Here is a 26,339-nt window from a genome sequence, read left to right on the forward strand (position 1 = left end):
TCATTAAGAACATTTGTGACTCATGGGAGGAGGCCAAAATATCAACATTAACAGAAGTTTGGAAGAAGTTGATTTCAACCCTTATGAATGACTTTTGGGGGACTCAAGACTTCAGTAGGGACATAACTGCAGTGGAAATAGCAAGAGAACTAGAATTAGAAGTGGAGCCTAAAGATCTGACTGAATTGATGCAATCTTATGATCAAACTTGAATGAATGAGGAAGTGCTTCTTACAGATGAGCAGATGTGCAGAGTGGTTTCTTAAGACGGAATCTACTCCTGGTGAAGACGCTGTGAACATGGCTGAAGTGACAACAAACAATTTAGAATAATACAAAAGCTTAGTTGACAAAGAAGTGGCAAGGTTTGAGAGGATTGACTCTCGTTTTGAAAAGAGTTCCACTGTGGGTAAAATGCTATCAAACAGCATCACATGCTACAGAGAAATCTTTTGTGAAAAGAAGAGTCAATCAATGCGGCAAACTTCATTGTTGTCTTATTTTTAAAAATTGCCACAGCCGGCCGGATGCGGTGGCTCACGCCTGTAATCCCAGCACTTTGAGAGGCCAAAGCGGGCAGATCACGAGGTCAGGAGATCGAGACCATCCTGGCCAACATGGTGAAACCCCATCTCCACTAAAAATACAAAAACTTAGCTGGGTGTGGTGGCGGCACCTGTAATCCCAGCTACTCGGGAGGCTGAGGCAGGAGAATGGGGTGAACCCGGGAGACAGAGCTTGCAGTGAGCCAAGATCGCTCCACTGCACTCCAGCCTGGGCGACAGAGCGAGACTCTGTCTCAAAAAAAAAAAAAAAAAAATGCCACAGCCTCCTCAACCTTCAGTAACCACCACCCTGATCATTCAGCAGCCATCAACGTCGAAGCAAAACCCTCAAGCAAAAAGATTAGGATTCACTGAAGACTTAGATGACTGTTGGTATTTTTTAGCTATAAAATATTTTTAATTAAGGTATGTACTTCTTAAGGCATCACTTTATTGCACACTTAATAGACTACATAATAGTGTAAACATAACTTTTATACGCACTGAGAAACCAAACAATGTATGTGACTCATTCAATTGAGATATTTGCTTTATTGTGGTGGTCTAGAACCAAACCTGCAATATCTCCAAAGTAAGCCTGTAAACAGAAATAAGATCTATCAATTAAGACACTCTAAAACAGGATTCTGTATGTTTTCTAAATGTCTCCTTGCTTTGTCAAACCCCCAATGACCACTTATTAAATATTTATCTGACTATATGTGCAAGGATTCATCCACCCACAAATGTTAATGCTAGGCAGAATTCACCTTCAGTGTTCCCTGAATGCCACAAGAGAATGTTCAGCCAGTCCTTGTAACCTCAGTAATCGTCATCATCATCATCATATCTGCCATGCACTTTACATAAATAAATTTAATCCTCACAAAAACACTCCATGGCCATGGGAGGTAATTATCTACCCTCTCTCCCTTTTTACATAAAGAAACTGAGGCAAAGAAAAAGTAAGTAACTCACCCAACATTCTAAAACCAGCTGAATCAAGTTTAGAATCCAAGAGTCTAGTTCAAGAGCCCATGATCTTACTCTCAACTCCACTACCTCCTTGTGTCCATTTGAAATAAGGTATCTGTTTACACAGTATTAGACAGATAATGAAATTGTGATGATACTTTCTGAAGCAACAGCACCTAAGAAGGAAGGAAAGCTGGAAGTGACTCAGTCAAATAAATCAGTAGAGGTTATTTTGCTCAGATCTTTCATGGGAAAAATCATTCCATTATGTTTATGGCCCCATGTCAAAAGAGCACAATTTGGCTTTATTTCCTGGAGTCCTCTGGTTTATAGTGGGTCCCAAAAGAGAGAAATCTTCTGGAGACTTTTTCAATGCTGTACAAAACCACCGATCACATTTATTGACTTTCTGCCCTACAAACAGTGGGAAGAGTGACTTCATCCCCCAATCAGCATAACAGATCTTGACACTGCATGAGCAAAAGCTTTTTGCACTCCAAAAAAGCAATTATTTTCTGTGGGAAAAAAAAAAGTCAACTTCTTAGGCATAATGAACCCACCTATTAATCTTGTCCTGCTACTCCTGCTAATTTTGGAAACAGGAAAGTAGTCACACCTTGTTGCTCTCGAATTTAAAAACAGGGCACATCATCAAAAACAAAGAACTTTTCAACTTTGTCCTTCAACTGGTCAGGCTTTCTTGCAAGTGGCAACTTCCAATCAGTGGAGAAGAGAAGCTCTTTATCACTTTAAACCTAGGTTTTTTCATTGTAGGATATATGCGTATCATTGACTGAAGCACAGTGCCTTTAGTAATACAGAAGATACTTCCTTAACTAGTTGAAGATCTGTGTTTAAGAAAGGAGGCGAGGTAATAATTAACTTACTTTTGATCACTTCTAACAATCTTTAATATTAATAAAGGAAGCCTGAAGAGTTTTCCTTTTAATGTTTTTACAAGACTTATTGCTGATGAATGGATTGCCAGGTAGCTCATCAACCCAGATAACTAGTTATACACTTCCTTCTCGTATTTACCGAAAATCTACCTGCTATTATTGAAAAATAGTCCTGAGATTTCAATTTGGAGAAAAGGTAGGTGGAGAAAGACAAAGGCCACTGATAGGTGTGTAGTTGTAGAGGATACAGGAGTGGCAGTGAAATCCAAAGGATGCTGATATGGTTTGGCTGTGTCCCCACCCAAAACCTCATCTTGAATTGTAATCTCCATAATCCCCACATGTCAAGGGTGGGACCAAGTGGAGGTAATCGGATCATGGGAGCAGTTTCCCCCATGCTGTTCTCATGACAGTTAGTGAGTCTCAAAACATCTGATGGTTTTATAAGCATCTGGCATTTCTCCTGCTTGCACTCATGCCATCCTGCCACCCTGTGAAGAAGGTGCCTGCTTTCGCCATGATTGTAAGTTTTCTGGGGTCTTCTCAGCAATGTGGAATTGTGAGTCAATTAAATCTCTTTCCTTTATAAAATACCCAGACTCAGGTATTTCTTCATAGCAGTGTAAGAACAGACTAATACAGTAAATTGGTACCAAGAGTGGGGTACTGCTACAAGGATATCCAAAAATGTAGAAGCGAATTTGGAACTGGATAACAGGCACAGGATGGAAGAGTTTGGAGGGCTCAGATGACAGGAAAATGTAGGAAAGTTTGGAACTTCCTAAAGACTTGTTGAATGGCTTTGACCAAAATGCTGATAGTGATATGGACAATGAAGTCCAGGCTGAGGTGGTCCCAGATGGAGATGAGGAACTTGTTGGGAACTGGAGTAAAGGTCACTCTTGGTATGCCTTAGCAAAGAGACTGGTGGCATTTTGCCTCTGCCCTAGAGATCTGTGGAACTATAAACTTGAGAGAAATGATTTTGGGTATCTGGTAGAAGAAATTTCTAAGCAGTAAAGTGTTCAAGAGGAAGCAGAGCAAAAACGTTTGAAAAATTTGCAGGCCAATGATGTGACAGAAAAGAAAAACCTATTTTCTGGGAAGAAATTCAAGCCAGCTGCAGAAATTTGCATAAGTAATGAGAAGCCAAATATTAATCACCAAGGCAATGGAGAAAATGTCTCCAGGGCATGTCAGAGACCTTCCTGGCAGCCCCTCCCATCACAGGCCTGGAAGCCTAGGAGGGAAAAATGGTTTCCTGGGCCTGTCCCAGTGCTCCCCTGCTCTGTGCAGCCTCAGGACATTGTGCCTGGCATCCCAGCTGCTTCAGCTCCAGCCATGGCTAAAAGGGGCAAAGGTACAGCTCAGGCCATTGCTTCAGAAGGTGCAAGTCCCATGCCGCCTTGGATGTGAGACATGGAGTCAAAGGAGATCATCTTGAAACTTTAAGATTTCATGACTGGCCTATTGGATTTCAGATTTGCATAGAGCCTGAAGCCCCTTTGTTTTTGCCAATGTATCTTATTTGGAACAGGTCTATTTACCCAATGCCTGTACTCCCATTGTATCTAGAAAGTAACTAACTTGCTTTCAATTTTACAGGCTCATAGGCAGAAGGGACTTGCCTTGTCTCAGATGAGACTTTGGACTTGGACTTCTGGGTTAATGCTGGAATGAGCTAAGATTTGGGGGAACAGTTGGAAAGGCATGATCGTGTTTTGAAATGTGAGAACATGAGATATGGGAGGGGCTGGGGAGGAATTATATTGTTTGGTTTGGTCCTCACCCAAAATCTCATCTTGAATTGTAATCCCTGTAATCCCCATGTGTTAAGGGCAAGACTAGGTGGAGGTAATTGGATCATGAGGGTAGTTTCTCATAGTGAGTGAGTCTCATGAGATCTGATGGTTTTCTAAGCATCTGGCATTTCTCCTGCTTGCATTCATTCTGTCCTGCTGCCCTGTGAAGAAGTCTTGGGTATTTCTTCATAGCAGTGTAAGAAGAGACTAATACAGATGCTTTGAAAATGTGGAAAGAATAGTGATATTAAAATTAACTATAAATTACTTATCATGTAATTTGTTTTTAATAGTGCAATCCTGTACTCTCTTGTTTATTATCCTTTGTTCATTCTATTTTTATAATTGGGAGGATAGTATATGGCGCAACGTCTGCCATATGAGGGTGATTTAATTAGACTTGTATTTTTAAAAGGATCACTTTGGCTGCTATGTGGAGACTAATTGGAAGGAAGTAATACCTGAGTTCAGAACAGTTCAGAACAAAAACAGATTAGAAGCTGTTTCAGTAATTCAATGTAATGGCATGCCAGAAGAATGCAAATGAACATAGAAGGAAGAGGATGAATTTGGAAAAAGTATGCAGGCAGTAGCATGGTCAGAAATCATGGATTGGATGCGGGAATGAGAAAAAGTAAGGAGTTAAGGTTTCTGGCCTAGTGGGTGTTACTGGTATATTCTCAAAAGGGGAATACTAGTGGAGGAGGGGGTCTGTAGAAGAAGATGATAAACACATTTTGGACCTGTTGAAGTTGAGGTACCTGTAAGACATTTAAGTAGACGTGAGACAAACGTGACTGGATATATACTGTCACTCCTAAAACCCAGGCAACAAATATTTGTCAATCTACTGTCAACACTGGACTAGACACTGGGAATGGAACAGTGAAAAAGCTATACATCACCATAGCCATTGTGGAACTTAGAGTCTAGGTGAAGAGAAGGGCAACAAGTAGTCACCCAAATGCAAAAAATGGAAGCCATGAAAATGAAGTGTTTCAAAATGGGCAAGGGCTAATTACATCAAATGATGCTAAAAGATGGAGAGGATATTAACAGAGCTGTCTATGGATTTGATAACAAGGACGACACTGGTATCATGACAAGAGCTGCCTCAATGGAATACTGAAACGGAAGCCAGATAAAAGTGAATTGAAAAGAAAACTGTACAGTGAGGAAGTAGAGACAGTGACTATAGGACTTTTATTCAAAAGGTTTTGCTGAGAAGGGGAGCAGCCAAATGGAGCACTGGCTAGAAAGGGACATAAATGTCAAGGGAGAGTGATTTCAGATTTAAGATGGAAGACTGTAAAGCACATTTGTATGTTACTGGGAATATTCCAGCAGAAAGGGAGAAAATGATTATGTTAAGAAAGGGAACTTTGCAAGAGCCAAGTCAGTAAGACCGGAAAAATATAATAAAAACACAAACATTTTTCTTTGGGGAGGTAGTGATGGAAGAGAGCACCGGGGGCTTCATGGATGCAAATAATGTTCTGTTTTTTGATCTAGGTGCTAGTTAAATAAATGTGTTCATTTTGTGAAGATGTATCAAGAGGTGACCTTATGATGTGTGCTCTTTCCTGTATGTATGCTACATGTCAATCAAGTTGTTTAAAAGTAGAATTAGAAAAAAGAAAACAAAAACCATCATTTTTGCAAGTGTTATAATTGCCTATAAAGAAAACCCTGACAAATTTATAAATCATTATAAATAAAAATTTCACAAAGTGGCTGCATATAAGAATAATACACAAGTCAACAGTACCACAACAAAAAAAGTTCAATTTTTAATACACTATTTACAATAGAAACAAAAACCATAAAATATCTAGTAAAAAAATTAACAAAATATATATTTAACCTGTAAGCAGAAAATTGTGAAATTTTGCTGAAAGATATTAAGGAAAAACTAAATCGAGCAATATATGTGTTAATGAATAGGAAGATTTGATTTTGCAGTGATTTAATTCTTCCAAAATTGATCTAGAGACTCAATGAAACTCCAATCAAAACCCCAACAGGATTTTGTGGAACTTTACAAGCTAATTCTAAAATGCACATGAAATAGTAAAGGACCAAAAACAGCTGATTCACATCTGAAGAATCTAAAGGAATGCTTGCTCTGCCCTGTGTCTGGACTTGTTAAAGCTACATAACCACCTGTAAAGCAACTAAGACACTATGATGTGGTCACAGAGATGCTCTGACCCACTAGTCCAGAAACAGACCCCCCATACCCATATATGGAAGTTTGTTACATGATTAAGAGGACTATATAATTTGTCATACAAACTGGGGTACTTTAGGGGGAACTATTTATTAATGGTTATGCCAGGCCAACAAATGGAAACTATCATTGAATTGGGCAAATGAGGATGCATGCCCAGTATATCTGTGGCAGCATTGGAGGTAAATAAGCAGAAGCAGCTTTTGGTGGGAACTAAGACATTTCATCTGCAGACAGAGGTGGGAAATGGAGTGCAAATAAAGACATGAGTGGGGTGCTGGATTCGATGATGGGCATGTGGCCTGCCTTACTACTTTTATCTTTTCAGTAAATTTGGAAGCAACATAGTCAGCTAAGAGTGAATAGGAAAGGAGCCCAGAAAGCTGGGGCGAGAGAAGACTCTGGAGAGTAGAAGGACAAAAATCCAAAGGATAGATGGCAGGATTGCCAGGCAGCGTCAAGGGCTAATGTTAGATCTATGTCAGGCATTTGTAGATCACTGAGCACAATTATGCATTTTTCTCCTGACATATTTAACTGCTTAAATGATATAATGTGAAATCTAAACCAGTGAAAAAGGAAAAGAGAGAAAGGGGATCATAGACAATGAAAATGTTGTAGGCCATGGATTAGAGGTCTGTGCGGTGATAACACTAGAAGCTCCGGCCAGGAGGGTGGGACAGGAGTCGGAGAGCAGGTACCTTAAAACGAAGATGTTGAAGATGGTGCCGTTTATTGGTGATGAAAAAGCAAGGGACCCACGGAAACGGGGGTTGGCAATATTATTATCTGGGTCCTAAAATCATAGATCATGCAACGTTAGAGCTGAAGTCCAGAGAGGTGAATTGCTTGTCAAAAGTACTAAGAGAGAATGTTTACTGAGATCTTACTATTTTCCAAGAGCACAGAGATCAAAGTATGACAAGCACCCTTGGCTGAAAGGGCATCCTTACTTGCTCACAGTTGTAATCTCTCTGTCACTCATTTTATTAACCTGAAGGTCAAGTAGGAGAGACAAGAAAAGGCACACTTTTCTGTTTTGGTTTTTAAATCCTTATGGAAGCCAGAGAGAAAAAGTATTAATAACACAGTTGTCCTGGCTGCTTTGGTGGTATTCCGAGGTGGGATATGGCTGGCCCCCTTCCTTACAGGCACATTGAGTGTATCAAGAGAAATGGACTCACACTTAAAAAAAAACAACAAATTAATAGCAGGAAAGGGTTGGGGAGAGATATCCAATTCTGTATATAAAAGATTATTCATAGCTTACAGTGGTAGCACTGAAGGGAAGTCTGGGGGTTTAGAGCCAACACTCTCATTATCCTAAATATAAACATTACAAACTAAGTATGCTTGCTACATACACACTGCCTCTAGATAAATCCCGTAAGAGCACCTAGAATGCCACTCCAAGCCCCTGCTATTTAGAAAGTCTGTACCTCCCACAGCAGGTTGGCAAAAATCTTTCTAACATTCTCTGACTCTTCCTAGTCCACAGCAGAAGAGGGAGAGCTTCGAATTTATTTTGGATTCTGCAGTGATAGGAAGAGTGGCAAGTACAGGCTGAAAAAAAGGATCAGAAATTCAAATTACTTCAAAAACCCAGGTTTTGGTATGAATGGTAGAAATGTCTTCCTTTTCTTTTCTCAAATCGAAGTCCCTCGGATTTGGCAAGCCAGTGTGAGAGATGTGAAGTTGTTTCAAGTGTGGCTATGGAGACTCAGAGACTGATGTCATGGCCAGGTACAACTGAAAATCAGACACCTTGTGCTTCAGTCAAGTCCCTGCATTTGAGAGTCATGAAAATTAAAGCTGCCCCACAGTGTTTCCTTTCATGCTCCTGATAACAAGTCTACTTCTCAGCTCTCTTTAAATTGAGATTTCCGGATCAACCTGGTATTCCCACAAATGGACGTTTACATAACTGAGCAAAACGGAGGCAAGAAATAACTGCCTTTGGCTTGCGGCTTTCTAGGAGAAATGTTTAAAACATACTGAGAATGTTTTAAAGCTTTTCTAATCAACTTCATTTTCAATATGACTTTTTTTCTTTGTGAAGATAAAAAGACGAGGCAAAGAGGAACTACATCTTATGGTCCTTTTAAGTTTTTTGCCTCTGCATACTGTAATACTCTTATTGAAACTATCCAATTTTCCTGGGATCCCTGGAGAATGGTGAGTAGAAATGATCAGTGTTCATACACCCCAAGGCCTTGCCCAGGGCAGGTATACTGGCAGTGTGTGCCTGTGTGCCCAGGGCAGGTATACTGGCAGTGTGTGCCTGTGTGCCCAGGGCAGGTATACTGGCAGTGTGTGTCTGTGTGCCTGGGACATTCTGCTCTTATCACCCTGCTTAGTCAGAAACACCCAGGGATTAAGGTTCTACCTACCAGTTTCCCATTGTCTAGTTAACGCCTAAATAATTCCAGAATGTTTCCAACCAACTACAAGTCTCAATTTTCCTTCTGGGTGCTCCTGAAAGAGTAAATGTTCCCACCCAAACTGAAGACCAAGGAACTCATTGTTGCAGGAATCATGTGACCCTGAGTACACACAGCTCCCCAGGGAGAAGGCCACAGGGCAAGCTCTCAACTCTGGACAGAAATGAGGACACCCAGGAACTCCATGCTTAAGCGTTTCTATGCCCAGCCTGGATCTGGGAGTCCAGCACTCTTTAGCAGGGGCTAAGGAGAAAAATGGGACTGACTTTTAAGTTCTAATTACCTGGGAAACTTTTGAACCCTCAGGGGCTGAGGTTATACCTCAGATCTAACGAAGCAGAATTTCTGGGTGTAAGTCTCAGGTGTGTGTTTTTTGGAAAGATCTCAGAGATTCATATACACGGGTAAGGTTGCAATTCACGGTCCTCCCTTAGCACAGGAAGTGGAGTCCTCATACTTCACAAAAGATCTGTGTTTCTGCCTGACCCCAGACCTAACTGTGGGACCGTGGGAGTGTGTGTGACAACCTTCCCTCCCTGAGGTGCAGACAAGAATACCAACCAGATGTCAAACCATCACATTCAGACAAAAGGTGGAGTACTGCACCCCACCACCGCCGGTCTCCAGGCTTCCTGGGAGGGAAAAAGACCCAAGGACCAGCTCCTGAAGAAAACCGATCATCTCCCACTCACTTCCCCAGGTAGTACTGTCATTTGATTGGCACAGTTTTGAGACAATGCATTAGGAACAACAGAGAATTTGCTGAGTGGAAGAAAGGTAGGAGGTCTGATGAGAAAAACAACCCCTGCCAGGAGGAGAAAAGAGGTGCTTTCCCCTTCAGCTCTGTTTGGATAACCGGTAGGTGAACTCTGAAAGTAAATGACCTGGTTTCTCCAACTGTAGCTGAGGCACAAGATATTTCTGTTCCTAAGCAACAGACAGATGCCTTGATTTCCCATCCTAGCTCAGGCTGGAATAATTGAATTCCCTGTTTCCTTTATGGCTCAGCCCCTGCTTCCTACCTACCTGCAGGGCAAAAGCTTGAAATGTGCTGTCCCCTTCCCCGATGCTATTTCACACACAGACAGTAATTTTCAGAAAGACTTGGTCCTGTTCTTTTTGGGTACAGGGAAAGGAACATAATCTAGAACGCCATCTGTCTTCCTGAAATAGCCAATAGTGGCACTATTTTTACCCAGCAATTATCAAACAAATGGAGTCATTTGAAAGAGTCACAGCTGTTCCTCGGTGTTATCTCAGTACAAATATGACACAGCGCATGCTGATTTTGTTTTCTGCTTTGTGTCTCATGTACACCAAGGCAGTGATAATTTCTCAACCTCCCATCCGAACACAAGTCAAAGTGTGTACTCCACAACTGAGTCACTCGGCCAAATTAAAAATCCCTCATCATCTTGATTACATGGTCAGGGTTTCATTAAATGTGGTTCTCATTTAGAAAGCAAATGCAATGAACTGCACATTTCAGAGTGAGTGCTAGGAAGCTGTTCAATCTCACAGAACACAAGTTTTTTTCCTGGTTAAATGCAACCTGAAACAAGTATTGGTACTCTTGATTTTATATGTATATTAGCATTTTTAACAAAAAAGCAAATTATGCAAAACGAATCCTACTTTTCCATTATCAACCTTCATCATAAATTCAGGAAGGTGCCTTATTGAAATAAATATCCCTAGTAAACACAGTAAACACGCAACTCACACACACATGCATGTGCACACGCGCATGCGCACACACACACACATGCAACTCTATCAAGCATCTATCATTCTTTTTATCCACCTGTATCTGAACCCTAGGTTAGAACTAGGTTTGGGAAATTCCCCAACCTAACAAGGCAGCGGTCACCTCCCACGATGACTGCAAAAATACCAAGGACTTGCTTTCCCAGCTTCCTTGGCACCTGGGACAAAGGAACATGGTCTAGGCACCACCAATCAGACATACCCATCCCAGTGTACAGAGATCACCCAGTGTTCCCTCTGGGAATAGAGATGCCATAAGGAATACAGAGGTCCCACAATGCAGGGCTGGTGCAGGCACACATGGTTTGGTACCAATGGCACCTGGGGTGCCATCTGCAGCCTTTAGTGCTCTGCAGTAACAGGAGTATCCACCAACCCAGCTCTGCAGGCTGACTTGGACTCTGTCCCTGGCTTCATAGCTACAATCTGGCTCTCCAGCCCTCCCAGAAATCTGTGAACCAAGCAGCATCTTTTAAACAATTCATTTGCTGTTTAATCAACCAGCACTGGTGTTTATTGCCACAACCAAAAACCTTACATGAGAAAAAAATTTTTAATGTTTTAACCACATGAAAACCAATCATATCCTTGAAGTTTTCATTACCCTTCAAAATTTTCCATCTCTTTCCTAATTCTTGAGTTTCCAGTCTTTATTTTATGTACACCCAATCCACATAAATGTCTCCAATTCCCAAAGATTCCCTGATTCCTCACTTTCAACTAGGAACATAACCAAACAGAAAGATCAAAGTCACAGATGGAAGATACAGGTTGACACAGCCCTTTTCGTATAAGACTATTCCCCAAGGATCAAGAAGCATTACATCTATACTCTAAAGCCATAACACTGATACCAGGTGATGCACAGGTGATTGAGCCCTCATCAATTTTGAGCAATACTTCTCAAACTGTAATCTGCTTATGAATCTCATGGCAATTGTGCCAAAATGTAGACTGATTAGTATGCCTAAGAGTCCACAGCTCTAACAAGCTCCCAGGCAGGTTACTGGTCCACAACTGCACTTTGCATAGCAAAGTTTTCAGTGCTCAGGTAACTATTCCAATGTCCCCAGAATAAAACTCTCCCCAGAGAGAAAAAATTCAGTGTGTTTTCTTTCCATTTTCTGGAGCTCATCTCCCTACTTTTCCTTTTAATTTTATATTTAGAATAACCAGACTCTAACGTGGCAATACATTCCATCATTTGGCACATGCCTCACACCAAATGGAAAATTTCTTATGTGCAAAATGTTAGAACATGTAAAAAAAAAAAAAAAAAGATCTTGCTTCATTGGCTCTGAAAATGTTAAATTCTATAAAACTAGCCTATTTAATACAAGAGCCATTTAGGCTTTCAGTTTGGATACTACAGAGAAAATTGTCTATTTTATGGTCCCAAAGAGTCTCATCTGGATGGACTCTAATTTTTTTTTCAAATATAAATTAAAAGTATGAAGACTTATCTTTGAAGCACTGTAATACCTGGACACAAAGGTGTGATGACACAAGAAAGAAATATTCTCTGTACCTTGTCCGATATAAAAATATATTGTGTATGTACAGTTGTTCCTCGGTATACACAAGGGATTGGTTCTAGGACCCATCACCCCCTCATATAAAAAAATCCACATACACTCAAGTCCTGCAGTAGGCCCTGTGGAACCCACTCATACAAAAAGTCGGCCCTCCGGATATGTGGCATTTGCATCCTTCAAATGCTGTTTGTTGGGAAAACATCCATGTGTGAGTGGATCCATACAGTCCAAGCCCACATTGTTCAAGGGTCAACTTTATTTCCATGTCTCACTTTCCTCTCTTGCACTTAATAGAGTTCCACAGTAATGTCTTTGAAAGGGACTGTCCCTTGTCAATAGGAACAAAATTGTTTTGCAAAATTCTATGCAACTAGAGTTCATAGTTCATATTCACCATACTCTATAAAGCTGGTGCCATCAGCAGCTCTTACCCCCAAATTCACCTCCAAAATTGGCCATCACATTTTTCTGAGAATTTCTGAGTATTAATCTGAGTATTTTTCTGAGTATTCATTATTCTGAGTATTAATGCAATTACTGAAGGCAGAATATATTCTCCTTTACTTAAAACAATGACAACCCCTCACTAAACATATCCAACATTTCACGATACATACGAAAATTTTAAAAGGCCCACCATCCCGTTTTAATACCTCTAGAAAGAACTGCAATCAGTTATGGTTTCCTAGAAGACCACAGGGTAGAAGAAGACATCATCCTACTTTTGGCTATCATAACATGTAGTTCTGTTTTTTGTATGATGATGGATAGCTTAGATTACTGGTGAGAATAGGAAATGGTTCATTAATTAGGGACACTTTAGCACTCCTGTGAATATTTACCCTTGGGGAATTACACATGGATTCTCTTCCCACTTTGCTCACTTTGTACCTCCCCTACTCATGTGAGAAAAGGGTTTTTAAAAAATGCATCCAAGTTAAGCTATGAATAAATGTTATTCACAAAAGAGATTCATTTTCAGGTGAGTATTCTGAAAAATGTCAAGTTCCGTGGCCAATGGGCATATGCAGTAAGTACAAAGGAAGGGACCAGTGGCAGCCAGGGCTCTGGAGGAAAGACAGTAGGAGAAAAAGGAAAGACGGTTTGTTAAGGAGAAGCCAGGCAAACCCAGCATGACAGCAAGAGGCCTGAGATAAACCAGGAAAAAATGCCTATCCATCCTCTCACCCCATCTCATTCATGATTGTCCGTGGCATGGTGGTTTCTCTTCAGATAATGGGAAAAGCCTATAACTCTTTCGGGGAAAGAATTATACTTTTTCAACCAAGGACTCTCCAAGCTTGCAATAGCAAACATTAGGGACTATTTGAGATCATATACTTAAATTTCACAGGTTTTTATAACTCATGGGTCCTCTTTTCCCAGGAAGGATCTATCTACAATCAATATTTTAGTTGGCCCATTCTCAGTAAAACATTGAACCCTCTTTAACAAATGATTGCCTTTCATGAAAAAACCAAACAGATAAAGCTAATGAAATTGCTTTTGGATACATCATATCTACGAATACAATGTTTTAGTATGAGTCTCATCTGTATTCTACTCAAAATCAAATTATTGTCATTGTAACTGCTTACCAGAAAAGATTAATTAATTATTTTTACCAATGTGTAAACAATTTATGCAAAACTAAACACAGTCAATAGAGATTGAATTAGGCATCCAAACAGACAAGAGCTAACTCCCTGCCCTGAAAGAGAATAAAACAAGAGAAGCCATGAGCTGTGATGAGGGCAGCTGAACCAACGTCTGCATTTCCCAAAGCACAACACAGAGTAGAAAGAATTCTATATGGGATGTGCCCCGGGTCTTAGCAGCCCAACACCTTTCTACTCAGTTCCTCTTCTCAGTTACCACAGAAAATAATGAGCAAGAAATTGTCTTCTCTTGAGAAGAAACAGGAAGGGGCAGGAAAAGCACGGTGAAGAGTTGAAGCTGCTGAGATCCAGTTAAATTCATGTGAACTAATGCAGGGAGATCTCAAACATGTTTCAAATCAAGACTTATCTTCAAATTGGCTGTATTAAGAACTTTTAAATTTAGATAAGACAGCCCCAGGTATGATGGTATATTAAGGGAGAAAATTATAAATAAACCAGATATCCAAAAATAAGGGAAGACCTAGCATAAAAAAAGATAAATATTTAAGAGGATTGATATCCCAATTACTCTGACTTGATCTTTACACATTACATGAAAGTATCAAAACATTATATATGTACTCTAAAAATAGGTACATCTATTATATATCAATTAAAATATGTATTTACAAAGAAATAAACAAAAATAAGGGAAGAGTTTATGAGTATGCATTGGGCCATTCATTATGCATCAATCAATGCTACAAGACAATATATCAAATGTTTATAATTGTTTTAAAATCAGGGTATGAAGCTGCATACATAGTGTGATTGAAACTATTGATAACTACTATTTATCGAATGCTTCGTATTTTATTTCAATCCCTGCTACAATATTGCAAGGAAGGTACAATTACCCACACATTTTACTGGTAAGAAAATGAGTCTTAAAGAAGATAATATTCCCAAGATAAAAAAGAATTAAAAATGAAACACTGATAATAAATTGTAGGGTCAAGCAACTCCAAAGTTTCATTTTACTAACAATATTGCCTAAAAACTTCATAGAGGACAAAAAAGTACTGAAAGAAAATGTGCTATGATAACACTTTATAGAATGGCATTTTATATCATTTAATATATTGTCTATAATGTGGTATTGTTTTTATAATTATTGTAATTTCATGTGGAAAAGTTAGTTAAGGAATCCAGCTCTGATCATAATATAGTAATAGGGATTAAATTTATCTTTCTGCCTTAAACAACCACAACACTGGACAAAATATATAAAATGGTTTTTAAAGATGCAGGAAAGCAGGCAACACTAAATGGTGATCCCTGAGAGAAAGAACAAATGAATAAAGTGATCCTTGTGGGTGCTCCAGCTCACTGCCTGGAGAGCAGGTCACAGGACAGGGAAGGGGAGCCCAAACAGACCCAGAACAGAGTCTTGCTGAGTTGAATAGAAGCAGGGTGGAGTTAGGGGAAGCCACAGTGACTAGAATTGGTGGAGTAAAGCACTGCAGAAGAGACATTCACAGACAGGATTTCCTTTGAGTCTTTGAGTACAGATCAGCACATGTGTATTAAGAAACTAACAAGACCAGGAAAAGAACCACCAGAAAGGTACAATCAAAAAATCCCTAGAGCTCATAAAAAGCTGGGAATAATTTATGTTGTCACTAGCCAGTGGGCAAAAAATACTAATATATGGAGTATAAAGTGGAAAACTTAAAGGTTGATTGCCTCATTAGTAGGGCCAAATTAGCAGTAGATTATGGGATGATTTATACCCACCTAAAAAGGTTTAAAAGCAAGTTTCAACAAAACTAGATGAAGTCAAGCTGGCTTAACTGCCTTCCAGAACATAGCCAAAAATACTTAAAGAAATAAAATGAACCACCATACAACAATATAAAATTCACAATATCTAACATCCAACCCAAAATTACCAGGCAGGCAAAAAAGAAAAATGGGGAGTGAGAGTGGGAGAGATTCAATAACTAGAAACAGACCCAGTAATGACAGAGATTATAGGATTATTAGGCAAGGTAGTTAAAACGGCTATTATAAATGTACCCCACAAAGGCATATTGAGAACAGAAACGGAAGATAAAAAGAGACATAAGTCAAATTTATGGAGATGAATAATAATGGAGATGAATAATATAATAACTGAGATGAAAAATACACTGATGAGATTAACAGAAGATTAGGTATTGTAGAAGATTTAGGGACATGAAGACATTGCAATAAAACCTAGACAAAATAAAACACAGAGTAAAAAGACTTTTAAGAAAAGAAATTCAAAAGAAGACAACATCATGTGGCCTACCATACGTATAACTGGAGTCTCAGAGAAAGGAAGTGTAACAAAAATATTTGAAGAAACAATTGGCCAAAAAATTTTACCAATATGAAGAAAATTATAAACCTACATATCCAAGGAGTTTGGTAAACCCCAAGCAGAAACAATAAGAACACCAAACTAAAGTACATCATCATCAGGTATCTAAAAAAACAGTGACAAAGAAAAAATGAAAAGCAGGCAAGAAAAAAAAAAAAGACATCACATTACATACAAAGGAACAGCAATGAGAATGACAATACAGTTCTCATCAGAAACAATGCAAGTCAGAAGACAGTGGAACAACATATTTAAAGCAATGAACAAAATAGCTGGCAAACTAGAATTCTATACCTAGCAAAAATATCCTTCAAAAATGAAAGTAAATACTTTTTCAGACATGCAAAATCTAAAATAATATATCATGAGCATCACTGCACATAGTAAAGGAAGTCCTTCAGTAAAAGGCAAATAATACCAGGTGGAAATTTGTATCTACGCAAAGGGATGAAGAGCATCAGAAATGGTAAAAGAGTGAGTAGATATGAATTTTTTCTTATTTTTAATATACTTACAAGATAACTTCTAAAGCAAAGATAATATATTGTTGCATGTCTTGGTCAATTTGGGCTTCTATAACAAATTAGCAGACTGGGTGGTTTAAACAACAAATATTTATTTCTCACAGTTCTGTGGAAAGGGAAGTCCAAGTTCAAGGCACTGGAAGATGTAGTGTCTGGTTAGAGCCTGCTCCCAGGTTTGCAGATAGCCATCTTCTCTTCATAACCTCACATGGCAGAGAACAAAAAAACAGAAAGAAAACTCTCTCATGTCTCTTATTATAAGGACCCTAATCCCATTCATGAAGTTTCCATTCTCTTGACTAAACTATCTCCCAAAGCTTTCACCTACAAATGCCATCACATTGGGCATTAGGCTTCAACAGGTGAGTTGTGGAGGGATACAAACGTTCAGTCCATAGCAGTTGGGTGTATAACATATGTGGCAGTAAAATGTATGACAACAACACAAAGACCAAGAGAAAAAGAACTACACAATTTTAAGTTTCTTAAAATATGTGAGAATCACTGTAATATTATTTGAAAGTAGATGTTGATAAATTTAAAAGTTATACCATAAACTCTAGAGCAACCATTAAACAACAAAAAAGATAGAGCTAATAAGCCAAAAAAAACCTAAAATATAATATTAATAAATTTTTATTTAATCCAAAAGAAGGTAGAAACAAAGCAAAAAGAACAAAGACAGATAAGACAAATAGAAAACAAATAATAAAATGGTAAGTTTAAATCCAAATGGAATCTTAAATGGAAATGTCTTAAATGGAATCTTAAATGGAAATGTCTAAACTCACCAACTAAAAAATAGACTATAAAATTGGATAAAAGGACAATACTCATACTATGTGTGCTATCTACAAGAAATACACTTTAAGTAAAAAGACAGAATTATTACAAGTAAAAAAGATAGAAAAAATATAAACCACACTAAAACTAACCGAAATAAAGCTGAGTGGCTATACTAAGGTTAAATTTCAGAATAAAATATTACCAAAGAAAAGGATCATTTCATAATGATAAAGGGATCAAGTCATCAGGAGTACGTAGAAATCTTGAATGTTTATTCAGATAATAAAAAACTTCAAAATGCATGAAGCAAATGCTGATGGAATTAGAAGGATAAATGTACAGACTAATTCATAAGTATTGTTGGATATTTTAATACCAGAACCTCAATAATTGATAGAAAAAGTAAACAGAAATTCAGTAAGGATATAAAACACTAGAAAAACACTATCAATAAAATTAATCAGCATTTATAGAACAACGAATAAAAACAAAGTATTCTTATAAAGTGAACATGGGACATTTACCCAGACCATAATCTGGGCAACAAAACAAGTCTGAACACATTTAAAAGGAATCATCTCATACAAATGTTATTGAAAGAGAGTTAAATAAGAAATCAATAATAAAAAGGTTTCTAGACAGTTCCCCCAAATATTTGGAAACTAAAGAACATACTTATAAATATCCCATGATTAAAAGAAGTCAAAAGGGAAATTTAAAAAATTTTTGAAATGAATAAAAATGAAGACAAAATATACCAAAATGTATGCAATGCAGCAAACGTAGTGCTTATATTATAAAAATACAAAGATTTAAAATCAATCCTTCCATTTTAAGAAATCTGACAAATAAGAGCAAAATATAACAAAGTAAGCAGATGAAAGGAAATAATAAGCAGATGAAAGCAAAAATCAATGAAATAAAATTTTTTAAAATAACAAAAAAAATCTAAACCAAATGTTATTTCTTTGGAAAAAACAATACAATTGATAAACCTCTAATCACACTGATTAAGATTAAAAAAAGAGAGAAGACACCATTCTCAGAAAAGAGAGAAAGAATATCTCTTTAAATCCTATAGACATTAAAAGGCTGACGGGAATATTATGAACAACATTATGCCAATAAACTTGAAAATGTTAATGAAGTGGACAAGTTTCTTGAAACACGCATACTACCAAAGTCTACTCAAAAAGAAACAAAACACAAAAATAGCCTAATATCTATTAAAGAAATTGAATGTATAGCTTAAAAAAAAAAAAGAGCCTCCAGGACTAGATAACTTCACTAGGAAATTCTAGTAAACATTTTAAAACAAAATAATATCAGCTTTTCACAAACACTTCAAAAAAATGGAAGATTAGGAAATACCTCCCAACTCATTCTATGAGGCCAAAATTATCTTGATATCAAAGCTAAGGAAAAACTATAAGGAAAAGTTGTTTTAATTTTTATTTTTAATTATGTATTTAGTTTTACATATTTATGGAGTTCATGTGATGTTTTGATACAGGCATACAATTTTTAATTATCAAATCAGCCTTTATCATTTCTTTGTGTTAGGAACATTCCAATTCCACTCTTTTAGTTATTTTAAAATATACAATAAATTATGTTAACTATCACCCTATTGTGCTACTCAATACTAGATGTTATTCATTCTAACTGTATTTTTGTACCCATTAACTATCTCCACTTTATGGCCACCTCGCCACTACCCTTCCCAGACTCTGGCAACTATTATTCTACTCTCCACTTTAGGGAAAGAAAATTTAGACCAATATTTTTCATGAACAAGAATATAGACACATAAAACTCTTAAAATTTTATCCAAAGAAACCCAACCTAAAAGAGGTAATACATAAGAACAAGTGGAGTTTATCCCAATAATACAAGACTGATTCAACATTCAAAACTCAGTGTAATTCAACATACTAACAGACTAGTTAAAGAAAACCATATGATCTTCTCTACAGATGCAGAAAAAGCACTTGGCAAAATTCAACATCTATTTTTGATCAAAACTTTCAGCAAACTAGGAATAGAAGGCAACTGCCTCAACTTCATAAAGAGCATCTATGAAAAATCTACAAGCAACAGCAGACTTAATGGTAAAAGACTAAATGCTTTCCCCCAAGACTGGGAGCAAGGTCATCCTATTCAACAGTACAAACTTATTAAATCACTTCCTAAGTCCTTCATATTTCTTATGCTGATGTAAATAGTATTTTTATTGTAAATAGTAATGTATTTTCATTGTAAATAATACTGTTTCAAGTTAATTGCTAGTATATAGAAAAACAATTTTTGTATATTTTCCCTTGCATCTTGTTAGACTCATTTATTAATTCTAGTAGCTTTTATGTAGATTCCAATTCATAGTTCAGAGCATATGGGTCTTCTAGACGTTGGGTATAGGGGAAATTCACTGAAGACAAACTAGCAAAATTCTCACAAACTGCATGAGAAAATGAGTCACTGTGAGGTTAAATCAGCAAATAAAGAGTTTTACTTCCTCCTTTTCAACCTATATGCCGTTTCTTTTTCTCAACAAATTTTAATGTGCAAACAAGCAAATCCAGGGAGAATTTATTCATAGAAAATGATGAGTTAATTCTAAAATTTACATGGAAATAAAATGACCTAGATTACCCAAAACAGGATTGAAAAAATGAAAAAGAAAAAGAAAGATTCACACTACCTGATTTCAACACTTATTATATATAAAGCTACAGTAATCAAAGCAGTATGATATTAGCATAAAGATAGACACATAGAACAACGAAAGAGAAGACTCCAGAAATAATCTCAAACATATATAAATATTTTTCAAGAAAAATGCCTAGGTAATGCAACCAGGAAAGGATAATCTTCAACAAGTGCTATTAAAATAATTACATGTGCATATGAAAAAAATGAGCCTAGACCCTTGGCTCACAACATAAGCAAATATATAAAATGCATCACAGATTTAAATGTAACATCTAAAACTATAAAACTTCTAAGAAAAAAACATTGGAGAAAATTCTTTTGACTTTGAATTAGGCAAAGATTTCTTCTGTAGAACACAGAAGGCACTAAATATAAAAGAAAAAACAATAATTGGATTTTATCAAAATTTAAAATTTTTACTCTTTAAAGCATGCTGTTGGAAAAACTAAATGGCAAGCCACCGACTACAGGAGAATATTTGCAAAACATGTATCTGACAAAGAACTTGTATGCACACTGAATAACTCTCATAATGCAATAATAAGACAAACATAATTTTTAAATGAACAAAAGACTTGAACACATATATTACCAAAGAAGAGGTATAGATGGCAAATAAGCATATGAGAAGATGGTCAACGTCATTAGTCATCGGAAAACTGCAAATTAAAACCAGCATGAGATATCTCCTTATAACCATGAGAATGACAAAAATAAAAATAAATTGATGATATCAAGTATAATAGAGGATGTAAAGCAACTGGAAATGTCATACATTGCTAGGGAGAATATAAAATGGTACAGCCACTATGCAAAACATTTTGGCAATTATTTTTTCCTTTCTCCCCCACCCCACTCTTCCATTTTTGGCAATTTTTTGTAGAGCTAAATGTGTACCCATCTACCATATAACCCAGCAAGTCTACTCCTAGGTATCTACCCAAGAAAAATTAAAGCATATATCCACACAAATACTTATACATGAGTATTCATAATAGGTTTTTTTTTCAGGCTACAAAGGTGGTTTTCCTTTATTTTGGTAAACTTTAAAGATCTCATTTTGATACTAATTCAAAATGCCAAATAGAACAACCCACTTTCTGAATAATTAAAACAATTTACATTTTAAACATGTATTTCTGTAGGATGTATTCTATCATCTGAAATATTAATAAGATCCAAGAATTTCTTAAGTAAACAGTAAACTGATCCTAAGTATATAATCTGTGATCAATTTCCTAAGACTAAGTTTACTGCACCTTAATTCCAGGTATAAAATGATTTAGAAAGCATTTTACTGGGGGAGGTGGAAAATAAGGACAGGTAAATGACCTGCAGCTTAAAATACAAAATCCTGTCATGTTACATCTCACATGTTCAAGACACCCTCCATGTGCTGAAAAAAAAAGATGGTTCCCAGAAACAGTAATCCATTAATAAGTCATCCAATATATCACGATTTTTAAAACTCCTTATAAAAAAGGACTCCATGTATTCACAGATACTGTAGAATCTCCAGCTCCTATGTATATTACTGAAAAATGCAAATAAATATATCTTTGCGGTATTACAGCAATCCACATCTTTCCCATCAGACTATACCAGTCACCTTAGTACTGTGGAAATGTTCCATTGTTTTGGGCAGCCCGGGCCATGAGGTCCCCCACAACACCCCAAACTGTTAAAGAGTCTAACTCTTGAGCTGCTGATGAGGCCTGGAGGATCTTCACGGCTTTCTGTGATTCATTTCCCAGATTGTAAATCACATAAATGAGGAGAGCAGCCCCTTCTTGTGTGCCCTGCTTCCCTTCCCGGATTGCTTCTCCTAAGAGCTTCAGGCTCTCCGCATCCCTGCGTTCCAAATATTTCAGAGGGATGTGTAGGGCATGAGGCAAACGACAGATGTTCACCTCCATCTGAGGTCTGATGTCCAGCAACAGATGGGGTGCCCCAGAATCCAGAAGTCGCTTATAGTCGGTGACAGAAACACAATCCTCCGGGCTCAGTAAGTGCAGGGAGCGGCATTTATCGGTGGCTGAGGAGCCACAGAAGGCTTAATAGTCCAGCAGATGAGTCACAGTGGGCCATTTCCCGCGAGCTGCACAGTCGAGCCTGCGGCTCCGCAGCCGAATACAGCGGAAATGCCCTCTCAGGGCATCAAAGAGCAACAGGCTGCCACTGTAAGAGGGGTCCAGACTTGCAGCGATTTTCAGCACTTCCAAGGCCGGCAGGCAGCCCAGGACCCCAGTTACGACACGGAGCCGTCCGCACAGTTGGTCACTGTCTCCGCTGGAGGTGGCCAGGGGAATATGCGGCGATAGCAAAGCCCACCATCATAATGGTAGGCTGTGATTTGGCCCTCGAAGCACAGGGCACTGGCAGACACTAGGGGCCAACCCGCCAGCATACATGCGTCATTAACCTGGTAGCGAGTGGACACGTTGTCCGAGCAGTCGGCCACCACATCATATCGGCAGACCGGGTCTAGGGTAGTGACTGGCATAAAAGGGCCTGAGTGTACCACACTCATTCCACCGCCAAATTGAGGCCGCGCGAAGCGGCCTTTGCCTGTCCAGCCAGTGCCTCGCCATGTAGCACTTGGTGGGCCAGGTTGCTCATCTCTACCACGTCACAGTCCACAAAGCCAAGGCGGCCCACGCCGGCCGCTGCCAAGTACTGCGCCAGTGGACAGCGGAGCCCACCACGTGTCCGTGCACGCCCAGCTCGGGCAGCACTAGCTGCCGGCTATAGAGCAGAATCTCATCTCGGAACAGAGCGGCCTTGGGCGGCAGCGGCAACACCGAAACCAGCCGTTCTGGCTGCGGTTCCTGCTCCATCAAAAGGGCCGCCGCCAGCTTCTGTTTCAGGGAATTCAATTCCTTCTCACGTTGAACAACTTCAGTCTGTAAGGAGAGTACCTTCTCCTGGGTGATAATAGTTTTATTCATAATAGTCAAAAATTTGAAACAACCCCAAGTCTACCAATTGGTGAATGGATAAACAAATTGTGGTCTATTCATACAAAAGTGTATTCCTCCATATAAAACAGAACAAATTACCAGAATAGTCCATGCAGTATTGAAGAAGAACAAAGTTGGAGGACTGATACTACCCAACTTCAAGACATGCTATAAAACTACAGACAATGTAGCATTGGTGAAAGAATTGATCAATAGAATAAAACAGAGGGCCAAGAATTAGACCCACATACATACAGTCAACTGATTTTTGACAAAGGAGCAAAGGCAATACAATGGAGCAAAGATAATCTTTTCAACAACTGGTGCTGGAACAACTGGGCTTTGATATGCAAAAAAAAAATGAATCTAGACAGACATTTCACCCTTCTCAAAAATTAACTCAAAATGGATCACAGCCTTAAACATAAAACACTAAATTACAAAACCCCTAGAAGACAACATAGGAGAAGATCTAGATGATCTGGATTTGGTGATGATTTTTTAGATGCAGCACCAAAGGCACAATCTACAAAAGAAAGAATTGATAAGTTGGACTTTATTAAAATTAAATATTTCTGTTCTGTGAAAGAGAAAGTCAAGTGAATGAGAACATACGCCATAGACTGGAATAAAATATTTGCAAAACACTATCTGATACAGAACTGTTATCCAAAATATACAAAGAACTGTTAAAATTCAACAGTAAGAACACAAACAACCTGATTGAAAAATGAGCCAAAGACAAGGACTTCATGTCTAAAACACTAAAAGCAATGGCAACAAAAGCCAAAATTGACAAATGGGATCTAATTAAACTAAAGAGCTTCTGCACAGCAAAAGAAACTACCATCAGAGTGAACAGGCAACCTACAGAATGGGAGAAAATTTTTGCAACCTACTCATCTGACAAAGGGCTAATATCCAGAATCTACAATGAACTCAAACAAATTTACAAGAAAAAAAATCCCCATCAAAAAGTGGGCAAAGGATATGAACAGACACTTCTCAAAAGAAGACAATTATGCAGTCAAAAGACACATGAAAAAATGCTCATCATCACTGGCCATCAGAGAAATGCAAATCAAAACCACAATGAGATATCATCTCACACCAGTTAGAATGGCCATCATTAAAAAGTCAGGAAACAACAGGTGCTGGAGAGGATGTGGAGAAATAGGAACACTTTTACACTGTTGGTGGGACTGTAAACTAGTTGAACCATTGTGGAAGACGGTGTGGCGATTCCTCAGGGATCTAGAACCAGAAATACCATTTGACCCAGCCATCCTATTACTGGGTATATACCCAAAGGACTATAAATCATGTTGCTATAAGGACACATGCACACACATGTTTATTGTGGCACTACTCACAATAGCAAAGACTTGGAACCAACCCAAATGTCCAACAATGATAGACTAGATTAAGAAAATGTGGCACATATGCACCATGGAATACTATGCAGCCATAAAAAAGGATGAATTCATGTCCTTTGCAGGGACATGGATTAAGCTGGAAACCATCATTCTCAGCAAACTATCGCAAGGACAAAAAACCAAACACCGCATGTTCTCACTCATAGGTGGGAATTGAACAATGAGAACACTTGGACACAGGAAGGGGAACATCACACACAGTGGCCTGTCATGGGGTGGGGAGAGGGGGCAGGGATAGCATTAGGAGATATACCTAATGTAAATGATGAGTTAATGGGTGCAGCACACCAACATGGCACATGTATCCATATGTAACAAACCTGCACGTTGTGCACATGTACCCTAGAACCTAAAGTATAATAAAAATATATATATTTAAAAAAAAAAGAAAAATGAGCCAAAGAACTTTACAAACACCTCACCAAAGAAGATGCGCAGATAACAAATAAACATGTAAAAAGATGTTCCAGATTATATGTTGTCAGGGAAAGGTAAATTAAAACAATGAGATACACGTGTATAAGAATAGCCAAAACCCAGAACACTGACAATACCAAATGCTGGAGAGGATGTGGAACAACAGGAACTCTTATTCATTGCTGGTGGGAATGCAAAATGGTACAATCACTTTGGAAGACAGTTTGGAAGTTTCTTACCAAACTAAACACACTTTTACCATATGATCAGTTTTACCATATGATCCATTCTCCTTAGTATTTACCCAAAGGAGTTGAAAATATATGTCCACACAAAAAACTGCACATGAATGTTTATAGCAGCTTTATTCATAATTGCCAAAACTTGGAAGCAACCAAGATGTCCTTCAATAGGTAAATGGATAAACAAACTGCGGTGAATCGAGATGATAGAACATTATTCAGTGCTAAAAAGAAATAAGCTATCAACCCATGACAAGCCATGGAAGAAATTTAAATGCATATTACAAAGTGAAAGAAGCCAACCTGAAAAGGCTACATACTGCATGATTCCAACCATACGACATTATGGAAATGACAAAAACTGTGGAGACAGTAAAAATATCAGTGATTGCCAGGGGTTAGAAAGGGTGGAAGGATGAATGGGCAGAGCACGGATGTTTAGGGCAGTGAAACTACTCTGTATGATACTATAATGATGAACGCATGTCACTATACATTTGTCCAAACTCAGAGAATGTACAACACCAAGAGTGAAACTTAATGTGAACTCTGGACTGTGGATGATGACGACATGCCAGGGTAGGTTCATCAGTGTTAACAAATGTATGAGTCTAGTAGGAGATGCTGATAATGAAGAAGGCTGTGCATGTGTAGGGGCAGGCCGTAGGTGGGAAGTCCCTGCACCTTGCCTTCAATTTTAGTGTGGACCTAAAACTACTCTAAAATATGTCTACTTTTTAAAAGGGAATAAACATTGATGCACACAAGAACAATGACGACTCTCCAAAGCATTATGTTAAGTGAAAGAAGCCAGACACAAAAGATGACATATGATATGATCTCATCTATATAAAATTTTAGAGAAGACAAAACTATCATGATGGAAAGCAGATCACTGGTTTCCAGGGTCTGGGAGGTGAGAGAGGAGATTGACTGCACTGGGGCACAAGGGAAATTTTTTGGCATGAGAGAAATGTTCTACAAGATGAATGTGGTGGTAGTTTCAAAACTATACACTTGTCAAAAGTTACAGGATGGTACACTTAAAACTGGTGAATTT

General features: G+C 38.1%; 1 protein-coding gene and 1 pseudogene across 3 annotated transcripts in view; both read right to left on the reverse strand.

The window, feature by feature from the left end:
* SYT16 (synaptotagmin 16) overlaps positions 1 to 26,339 on the reverse strand; it is a 307,169-nt gene that overhangs the window by 230,245 nt on the left and 50,585 nt on the right. The gene's annotated exons all lie outside the window — the stretch shown is intronic.
* On the reverse strand, positions 21,498 to 23,172 carry LOC129487313 (adenylyltransferase and sulfurtransferase MOCS3-like; annotated as a pseudogene).

Source organism: Symphalangus syndactylus, chromosome 8 (genome assembly GCF_028878055.3).
Source record: "Symphalangus syndactylus isolate Jambi chromosome 8, NHGRI_mSymSyn1-v2.1_pri, whole genome shotgun sequence".
NCBI classification, from domain to species: domain Eukaryota; kingdom Metazoa; phylum Chordata; class Mammalia; order Primates; family Hylobatidae; genus Symphalangus; species Symphalangus syndactylus.